This window comes from Chiloscyllium plagiosum, chromosome 7 (assembly GCF_004010195.1).
Source record: "Chiloscyllium plagiosum isolate BGI_BamShark_2017 chromosome 7, ASM401019v2, whole genome shotgun sequence".
Classification (NCBI taxonomy): domain Eukaryota; kingdom Metazoa; phylum Chordata; class Chondrichthyes; order Orectolobiformes; family Hemiscylliidae; genus Chiloscyllium; species Chiloscyllium plagiosum.
In genome coordinates this window covers 90,269,756-90,280,638 of record NC_057716.1, presented here as the reverse complement: position 1 = coordinate 90,280,638, position 10,883 = coordinate 90,269,756, and the positions used below count along the sequence as shown (strand labels likewise).

At 43.7% G+C, this 10,883-nt stretch overlaps 1 protein-coding gene across 6 annotated transcripts in view; it reads left to right on the top strand.

The window, feature by feature from the left end:
* The window catches only part of gli2a (GLI family zinc finger 2a), a 401,106-nt gene that overhangs the window by 314,251 nt on the left and 75,972 nt on the right, over positions 1 to 10,883 (top strand). The gene's annotated exons all lie outside the window — the stretch shown is intronic.

The following is a 10,883-nucleotide window of genomic DNA, read 5'->3' as shown; positions in this document are numbered from 1 at the left end:
TCAGGGTGGAATGTGTTGGTGAAGTTGATGAATTGCTCAACCTCCTCACGGGAGCACGAGGTGGCGCCAATGTAGTCAGCAGTGTAGCAGAGGAAGAGGTGGGGAGTGGTGCCGGTGTAATTATGGAAGATGGACTGTTCTACGTAGCCAACAAAGAGACAAGCATAGCTGGGGCCCATACGGGTGCCCATGGCTACCCCTTTGGTCTGGAGGAAGTGGGAGGATTCGAAGGAGAAATTGTTAAGGGTGAGGACCAGCTTTTCCAGCACCACTCTTGTCTAAACTCTGGTTTCCAGCATCTGCAGTCATTGTTTTTACCTAATATTGTAACTCATCCTAGCGAGACAAAATTTAAAAGGTTGAAGGTTTAAATGTTCAATTCCAACTACTGCATTGGGCTGAGTTAAGATTGCAGCACATAGATTTTCCCTGGAAAATGTTTACTGCTTTGAGTCTTTGTTAATTACTAATTATTCCTCTCTGTTGAGGGATCTTATACCAGTTATATTTCTCCATCACCCTTTTTGTCGATAAGTGCATGGGTTTTACTTGACTATACGTCTCCCCTGTAAAAGGTACAAACTCACTATACATGCAGTGTCACAACCTAGATCCACAGCTTGGTTTCACCAGTGTGTGCTGGTGGAGGCTTGAAATGCAATATGTGGCTTCATCTCTACCAGAGTCTCAGATGTAGCACTCTGGTTTTATTGCTCCTTATTCTACCTTTGAAACTGGACCATAAAATAATGCACTGTGTGACTGTAGAGCTTTTGTTAAACTGAGACTTCCATTACTGTAACATCATGCTAAATAATCCTTTAGTTATCATGTTCCCACGGTCCCCTGTGTTTCTTCTTCACATTTTTCATTGGAAATGCAAAATAATCTTGGCAATGAGCTGCAGATTCTCAAATGTACACTTATAGAACCTATTTTTGTCTGCCTATAGAAATTCATAGAAAAGAGAATATAGGGAGTTAGGTTGGAAGCTAGAAAGCTGGGCGAGCAGAGTAGTAATCTCAGGATTTCTACTGGTGCTGCAGGCTAGTGAGGCTCGGAATAGGGAATGAGTGCAAATGAACACGTGGCTGGTGGAACAGGGCGGGCTTCAGATATGTGGGTCATTGGGATACTTTCTGGTGAAGGTGGGACCTGTACAAGAAGGGCAGCAATATCCTGGGCGGAGGTTTACTAGAGCTCTTCGGGAGGGTTAAAACTGATTTGGCAGCAGAGTGGGAACTGGAGCTACAGATCAGATGATGGAGTAGGTAGTGAACAGCCAGATACAGTCTGTGAGGAAGGATAGACAGTTGATAGGACAAAAGTGCAGTCGGTGTAATGGGTTGAAGTGTCAGGAGCAAGGGTGATGAACTTAGAGCATGGATCAGTACTTGGAACTATGAATTGTGGCCATTATGGAGACTAGGATATTACAGGGACTGTAATGGTTGTTGGATGTTCCAGAGTTTAGATGTTTCAAAAAGAATGGAGTGGGGAGTGGAGGTAAAAGAGGTGGGGAGCGGCATTGCTAATCAGGGATAGTATCACAGCTGCAGAAAGAGACGTCGTCGAGGAGGGTTTATCTACAGAGTCAGTATGGGTGGAAGTCAGAAACAGGAAAGGAGCAGTCACTTTATTGGGAGTTTTCTACAGACACCCCACTAGCAACAGAGACACGGAGGAGCAGATTGGGAGGCAGACTTTGGAAAGGTGCAGAAATAACAGGGTTGTTGTCATGGGCAACTTTAACTTCCCTAATATTGTTTGGAACCGCTTTGGTTCAAATTGTTTGGCTGAAACAATTATTGTCAGGTGTGTCCAGTAAGGGTTTCTGACTCAATATGTAGATAGGCCGACTAGAGGGGAGGCCATATTGGATTTGATGCTTGGCAACAAACCATGACAGATATCCAATTTCTCAGTGGGAGGACATTTTGGTGACAGTGATCAGAACTCCCTGACCTTTACTGTACTCATGGAGATGGATAGGTGCAGATGGTACGTGAAAGTGTTTAATTGGGGGAGTGGGAATTACAATGCTATTAGGCAGGAACTGAGGCACCGAAATTGGGAACAGGGAAATGCAGAAGTGTGGAGATTGTTCAGGGAACACTTGCTGATAGTGCTGGACAGGTTTGTCCCACTGAGGCAAGGAAGCGTTTGTAGGTTGAAAGAACCATGAGTGACAAGGGATGTGGAACATCTAGTCAAGTGGAAGAAGGAAACTTCCTTAAGGTTGAGGAGGCAAGGATCAACCAGGGCTTTAGAGGGTTACAAAGTAGCCAGGAAGGAACTGAAGAATGGACTTAGGAGAGCTAGAAGGAGGCATGAAAAAGCTTTAGCGGATAAGATTAAGGAAAACGCTCAGGCATTCTACACTTATGTGAGTAACAAAAGGATGGTCAGAGTGAGGATTGGGCCAATCAGCGATAGCGGAGGGAACTTGCACCTGGACTCAGAGGAGGTCGGGGAGGTCCTTAATGAATACTTTGTTTCAGTTTTCACTACTGAGAGAGACCTTCACGTTTGTGAGGACAGCATGATACAGACTGATATGCTCAAACATGTTGCTGTTAAGAAGGAGGATGTGCTGAAAATTTTGAAAAGCATAAGGATAGATAAATCCGCTGGGCCAGATGGGATGTACACAAGGTTACTACAGGAAGTGAGGGAAGAGATTGCTGTGCCTTTGCCGATGATCTTTGCATCCTCACTGTCCATTGGAGTAGTGCCAGATGATTGGATGGCAGCAAATGTTATTCCCTTAGTACAAGAAAGGGAATAGGGATAATATCCTGTGAACCACAGACCAATCAGTGTTACGTCTGCGGTGGGCAAATTATTGGAGAAGATTTTGAGATGGAATTTATGATTACTTGGAAAACGATAGCTTGATCAGAGATAGTCAGCATGACTTTGTGAGGGGTAAGTCATGCCTCACAAACCTTACTGAATTCTTAGAGGATGTGACAAAACACATTGATGAAGGAAGAGCAGTGGATGGGGTGCACATGGATTACAGCAAGTCATTTGGATAAGGTTCTCCATGGTAAGCTCATTGAGAAAGTAAGGAGGCATGGATACAGAAAAATCTGGCTGCCTGTCAGATGATTGTAGATGGAAAGTATTCAGCTAGAGCTCGGTGACGAGCGGCATTCTACGTGGATCAGTTCTGGGACCTCTGCTCTTTGTGATTTTTATAAATGACTCGGATGAGGAAATGGAAGAGTGCATTAGTAGGCTTGTCAATGACACAAGGTTGGTGGAATGGTAGATAGTGTGGAGGATTGTTTTAGGTTGCAACAAGTCATTGACAGGATACAGAACTGGACTGAGAAGTGGTAGATGGAATTCAACCTGTAAAAGTATGAAGTGATTCATTTTGGAAGGTCAAATTTAAATGTGGATACAGGGTTAAATGCAGGATTATTGGTAGTGTGGAAGAACAGAGGGATCTTAGGGTGCATGTCCATCGATCCCTCAAAGTTGCCACCCAAGTTGATAGGGTTGTTAACAAGGCATATGGTATATTGGCTTTTGTTAGCAGGGGGATTAGATTTAAGAGTCACGAGGTTATGCTGCATCTCTTAAAGCCCTGGAATATTGTGTTCAGTTCTGGTTGCCTCATAATAGGAAGGATGTGGAAGCCTTAGAGAGGATGCAGAGGAGATTTGCCAGGATGCTGCCTGGACTGGAGGACATGGCTTATGAAGTAAGGTTGGGGGAGCTAGGGCTTTTCTCATTGGAGTGAAGAAGGATGTGAGGTGACTTGATAGAGGTGTACAAAGTGATGAGAGGCATAGGTAGAGTGGATAGCCAGAGACTTTTTTCCCATGGCGGAAATGGCTATCACAAGGGGGCATAATTTTAAGGTAATTGGAGAAAGATTTAAGGGAGATGTCAGAGGTCGGTTCTTTACACAAAGAGTGCTGGGTGCATGGAATGCACTGCCAGCAGCCGTAATAGAGTCAGATACATTAGAGACATTTATGCGACTCTTGGATAGGCACATGGGAGGTAGTACAAATGAAGGGTTTACAGATTAGGTTGATCTTAGAGTCGGCCTAACAGCAAGGGCTGAAGGGTCTATACTGCGCTGTACTGCTCAATGTTCAAACACCGCCTCATTGACATCTTCAGGCTTATGGTCAACTCGACGTTAAAGATCTTCCCTTGCCTCTGAGTATAAAGGAAAATTTAGCTTTTGTTGCATTATCCAGAAAAGTGTTGATTGCTCCAAAGATGTTGTGTGTGTCAACACACATCTGTATTTGATTTCATCAGTGCCAGTAAAAAGCACAACATGACCACCCACTATGCCAGGCTTACCATCATCAGGAAAAGCATGTATCATGGAGTTTAAGTTTCATTTATTGTTGTCACATGTACCGAGGTACAGTGAAAAGTGTTATTTTGCCTACTATACAGGCAGATCGTACCATAAAAAGTGCATCACGGTAGCAGAACGGAGTGCAGATTACAGTGTTACAACCACAGGTGCAGAAAGAGAGAGATCAGAATTAACACTTGAGAAGTATGTTCAAAAGTCTGAGGGGGCCAGATCAACAGTGTGTTGCAGTTAGAGAAACATGCCCTGATGAGACAAAGAGAAAGCATCATGTGAGGGTCAGGTAGAGTGGGAGACACTTCAGTGGCAGTAGGGACAATAATGGGAAATATAAGTAAAAGAATTGTTGAGATATATTACACTGGTGTGAGTTGGGTGTGACCATAAGACATAGGGGCAGAAGTTGGCCATTCTGCCCATCAAGTCAACCTGGCCACTCAATGAGGAGATAGCTGATCTGAATCCTCAACTCCACTTTTCTGCCTTATTTCAGTAATGCTTGACTCCCTTACTGATTAAAACTGTCTTCCTCCGCCTTGAATATACTTAATGACCCAGTTTCAACAGTCCTCTGCCATATCAAAAAGTTCTGCAGATTCACTACCCTCTGAAAAAAAATTCCTCCTCATCCTTGCATTAAACGTGGAGCCCCTTACTGTAAGATTATCCCTTCTGGTTGTGGCATCTCCCATATGGGAAGACAAACTTTCCACATCTACCCTGCCAAATCCCCTGAGCATCTTGGTTGTTCCATTAAAGTTCCATCTCATGGTATACAAACAATTGTAGGGCCCTGGATAATGTTGTAGGACAGAGAGACCTGAGGGTTTAGGTACATAATTATTTGAAATTTGTATTAGATGCAGACAGAGTGGTTAAGAAGGCATTTAGCAGGCTTGCCTTCAATGCTCAGAGCTTTGAGTATAGAAGTTGGAATGCCATGTTGAGGTTGTACAGGACATTATTGAGACCTTTCCTGGAGTATTGTCTACAGTTCCTGTCACCCTGCTATAGAAATTGGAGTGGGTTCAGAAAAGGTTTATCAGGATATTGCCAGGGATATAAGTTTTGAGTTATAAAGATAGGCTGGGCCTTTTTTCACTGGAGCGTAGAAGGTTAAGGGGTTACCTTAATGGAGGTTTATAAAATCATGAGGCGTATAGATGAGGTGAATAGAAAGGGTCTTTTCCCTAGGGTGGAAGAGTTCAAAACTAGGGGCATGTTTTTAAGTTGAGAGGCGAAAGATTTAAAAAGGACATGGAGGCAACTTTTTAATACAGCAAGTCGTTCATATGTGGGAACTGTCAGAGAAAGTGACAGACGCAGCTACAGATACAAAATTTAAAAGATGTTTTGATAGTACATGAATAGGAAAGGTTTGGAGGGATACAGGCCAAACGCAGGCAAGTGAGGCCAGTTTGGTTTGGGAACATAGTCAGCATGGACTAGTTGAACTAAAAGGTCTGTTTCTATTCTTTATAACTCTATAATTTTATGACTCAATTCTTCCCACCAAAGTGCATAACCTCATATTTTTGCACATTATATGCCATTTGCCAAATTTTTGCCCACTCTTTGCATCATCCTCACCACTTGCCTTCCCGATTATTTTTGTGTCATCCACAAACTTAGCAATTGTAAGTTCATTTCTTCATTCAAGTCATAAATATATATTCAAACAATTGTGGCCAAAGCCTTGATCCTTGTTGCACTCCACTCCTTAAGGGTTGCCAACTTGAACGTGCCCCCTTATCCCAACACTCCATCTCCTATTAATTAGCCAAACCTCTATCCATGCTAATATACTGCCTCCAACCCATGGGCTGTTATCTTATTAAGCAGCCTTGTGTGCAGTACTTATCAAACATCCCTACAAAGCCAAATATATTACATCTACTGCTTCCCCTCTATCCTACTCATTATTTCCTCAAGGAATTCTAATAAATTTGTTCGGCATGATTTCCATTCCATGCTGTCTTGCAGACCATGTTTGACCCTTTGATGTATTTCTAAATGCTCTGCTATTAGACCCTGTATAATAGATACTAACATTTGCCCAGTAAGAGATGTTAAGCTAACTGACTTATAGTTTCATCTCCTTGCCTTTTTGAATGAAGGCATTACATTGACAGTTTCCAGTCCACGGGGACTTAACCAGAACATAAGGGTTCTCCGATAATTACTACCAGTGCATTCACTATCTCTGTAGCTATTTCTTTTACTATCATCAGATGCAGCCCATCAGGTCTCGGGGTCTTATTGGTCTTTAACCCCATTAGTTTGCCGAGTATTTTTATTTCTAGTGACAGCAATTGCATTTATTTTTTCTACTCCTTTTGCCAAATGATTCTTTAGCATTTTGGAATGCTAGTAGTATTTACCACCATGAAGAAAGTTGCAAATTTTCTGCTAAACTCCTCTGCCATTTCCTGGGTTCCTATTATAATTACCGAGGTTCATTCTCTCTAGAGCCTAGATCTCTCTCTCTCTCTCTCTTTCTACCTTTTTATATATTTATAAATGTTCTTGCTTGATATGGGGTAGAGTGATCTGATTGAGACAAGTGAGAGACTTCTTGACAATGGCAATATAATAGGTGGAACAAGGAGAGGATGCTGTCCAATGACTGAAAACTTGACAATGTTGGAGATAGGTAGGGAAATGATACATGCTCGTTGATTTGTTTGTCTTGGTCGCCTCTGCGACACACACTAAACAGAAACAGAGCATTCTGCTGTACACCACATAGAGAGTGCAGAAAAATCCACAACTTTAATTCTTAATGATCTGCTTTCAGTTCTGATAATTATTGAGACAGTGGAACAAAACTAGGTGAACTGGAAATGGATGGCATGTTCACTGCTTGGCATTGGTTTAGCTCAGCTCCTCGTGTGAAATGGTTGAGTGTACACACTCACTTTGTGTCTGAGAATCAATGAAACTGCAACATAGAAGGATTGGCCACCTAAGCCACTGGGCCTGTGCCAGCACATGTTTTTCAAACACCTTCCAGCCCAATACCATCACCCTCCACTTTGCTTTCACAGCAGCAGCTTAAGGCCAAGCCGTTTTACATGTGCAGCAATGGACTGTTTAATTCAGGGCAACGCCCGAAGCCATGGGATGGAATCCTGAGCCCTTGTCTGGTAAATCTGGTCTTGGCGCGACATCATTCAACAAACAGGTAGCAGCTGGGAAACCTGCTCATGTGTGCCACCTCTATCCTGACTGAGATGGCAAGAGGCAATCCCTGGATGTTTTTCCCACACTATCACCAATTGAGGAACCTTAAGTCCCCAATGAATGGCCAGTTAAGGACCCATCGAACCACCACTCTTACTAACACAATGTCAGGCATGGGTGGCATCTAGATGCCCCTCATTCACAGGCACTCGATGCCAGCTGAATGGACTTGGCATCAGGAAGAGATGGAATGGATGAGAGACTCTCCCTGCCATTTCTGAGATTAGATTCCCTACAGTGTGGAAACAGGCCATTCGGCCCAACGAGTCCACATCGACCCTCCAAAAAGTAACCCACCCAGACCTATTTCCCTCTGACTAATGCACCTAATACTATGGGCAATTTAGCATGGCCAATTCATCTAGCCTGCACATCTTTGGATTGTGGGAGGAAACCGGAGCACCCGGAGGAAACCCACACAGACACGGGGGGAATGTGCAAACTCCACACAGACAGTCGCCCAAGGCTGAAATTGAACCTGGGACCCTGGCGCTGTGAGGCAGCGGTGCTAACCACTGAGCCACTGTGCTGCCCTTCTGCTGAATAAAAACAGAAAATAGGAGCAGAAGTGGGTCATTTGGCCCTTCTAATCTGTTCTACCATTCATTACAATCACGGCTAGTCATCCAACACAATACCCTGTTCCCGCTTTCTTAATGTGGTCAGCCAAGGGTTTGACACCCCCAGCACTGCCCTGAGACAAGTTCCCTAAAAAGAGATGCCTGGGGATTTTAACCAACTCTTCAGCTGGCAGTTTTGACCTCCATCGCCTCCACAACATTCTGTCCATGAGGTGTGAGATTATTTTTGTTTGCACAATGCTGTGTTGACTTCAACTGGTATAACTGACTCTCCAGCTTCACAATTTCCAGTACATTTTGAGTTCCAGTTTATGAAAAAATAGGCACTTTGAAGCTGCGATCATCTATGAAATAGTTACAGAATGAAGTCACATTTTTAACCACAATCAGCATTATCATTATTCCCCGATCTGAGTCACATTGTTCCGGAAAAGGACAGGGATCAGTCCCAGTGTACTTCCTCAGATGAGAAAGAATTCCAAAGAGTCGCCTCAAGCTCCTTATGCAACTTTTGTTGCTCACATTGAAAGTTTTAAGGGGGGAGCTTTATAAGACATTCAGCAGTATTAGCAATAATTAGATTACTTACAGTGTGGAAACAGGTCCTTCGGCCCAACAAGTCCACACAGACCTAATCTTGGTATGTAACAGTGCCAGCAAGTCTAGGACAACCATCAAATACGCTCAGTGCTGAACTAGAAACTAAAACTGATCAGTGAAACATAAAACACATAGTGCATGGAAGAGCTTCAAAATTGATTGATCATGAAGAGATTGAGTTATGAGAAAAGGGTGGAGAAGCTTTGATTTTCCACCTTTAAATAATAGCAAAGGAAATCTAGCATACATCTATGAACTGGGCTGTGACAATGTATATCAAGGGCGAACATAATTATATTGTTGGTGTTGTGTTACAGTTCATTCAGAGTGTTGCTGTAGCGATATAAACACCGACTTGCATGCTGCAGTTTGAAAATATGATAGAGGTCCCAAACTTTCCTTCCACCAGGAATCTCTCTTCCAGTCTGCCATTGGCAAGTAGTTGGAATGATTTACAAATTGATATACAAACCACTTTGGCTGTGAAATGAATGCACTTTCTTTGGCCATCCAACCCTGAAGTGCAACTCATTCTGGTTCAGAGGGATAAGTGCTACTCACTGTGCCCTGCCATTCCTTGAGAACAACATTAGGAAATCCTTATTCACAAAAGAACATGTTCAATGAATGGAATGGATGTCTAAGAATAGTGGAGACAAAGGACCTGAAATCGGTTAAGGTATGATTATATACTGATGCTGAAGGTTGACTCATGCCCATCTACTCACACGCAATCTCATTCATTCATTCACTCACTCCAAACAGAGTGAGAATTATTTTTTACCTCAGAGGCACTCTGAGGCCAATTGTTGCAGGTTGCTCTCACTTCCTTGACAAAAAACTCTGAATTCAGCGCTGACAGTGGCTTCAACCTACAGTCTTCGTGCTCTTCCTGTGATCTGATAGTTCTTTGCCTTCTCTGACATCAGTGGAACTTGTGTTACCATGTCAGTGTGTAAATTTCAGCTTGCTGTGACAGATTTGTGTATCCGTTCCCACCATCGCTATAGAACTGGAGATGGGATGACAGAAACAATGCAAGCAAAATTTTAAACACAGACAGAACCTTTTAGAAAAACTCAGCAGGTCTGGCAGCATCTGTGGAGAGAAAGCAGAGTTAACATTTCGGATGCAGCGACCACTTTTCAAAACTGATTTTAGCAAGGAAAAGGTTGGTATATATGCTGAAAATGGGGTGGGGGAGGGGGTTAGGAGCAAACGATAGATGCTGATGGAGCCCAGAGAGAGAGAGAGAGAAAAACAGTTGGGCAGACGAAGGAATGGATAAAGGTCATCGTCTGAGAATGAATAGTTGCTAATGGGGACCATTAGTGGCTGACAATGTGTTGTTTGTGGCAGCAGCCCATGTGATGAGAAAACCTGGTGTATGGGGCTTGAGGGGAAAGATGTAGGAAAAGTTGCTTAGACCCTAAAATTACTGAACTCAATATTGAGTCCCAAAGGCTGCGGTAGAAAATGAGATGCTGTCCTTCCATCTTGTGCTGAGCTTTGCTGGAGCACTGCAGCAAGCCTGAGACAGGTGCTGGCCGGGGAACACAGTGGGGTGTGTTGACATGGCAGATAACTGGAAGCTCAGGGTCTTTTTAGTGGATAGAACACGGGTGTTCTGCAAAACAGTCACCCAGTCTGCATTTTGTCTCCTCACTGTAGAGCAGACCACATTTTGAGCACCAAGTATGGGAGATGAGATTGAGCAACGTACAGGTAAACCACTGCTTTACCTGGATGTTTGGGCGTTTGATAGTGAGGAGGGAGGTGGTAAATGGACAGGTGTTACACCTGCTGCGGTTGCATGGGAAGGTGCCATAGGGGCATGGCAAGGTGTTGAGAGTGAAGGAGTTTTGGACCAGGGTGTCCCGGAGGGAACGGTCCCTGCAGAAGGTTGACAAGGGAGGGGAGGGGAACATGTGTCTGGTGGTGGCATCCCACTGGAGGTGGCAGAATGCCAGCTAATGATCCTCTGGATGTGGATGCTGGTGAAATGATAGGTAAGGACAAGGGGAACACTATTGCAGGAGGGAAAAGAGGGGGTGAGGGCCAAAGTGCGGGAGATAGGGCCCTCAGTTGTGTTCGACCTATCAACCATG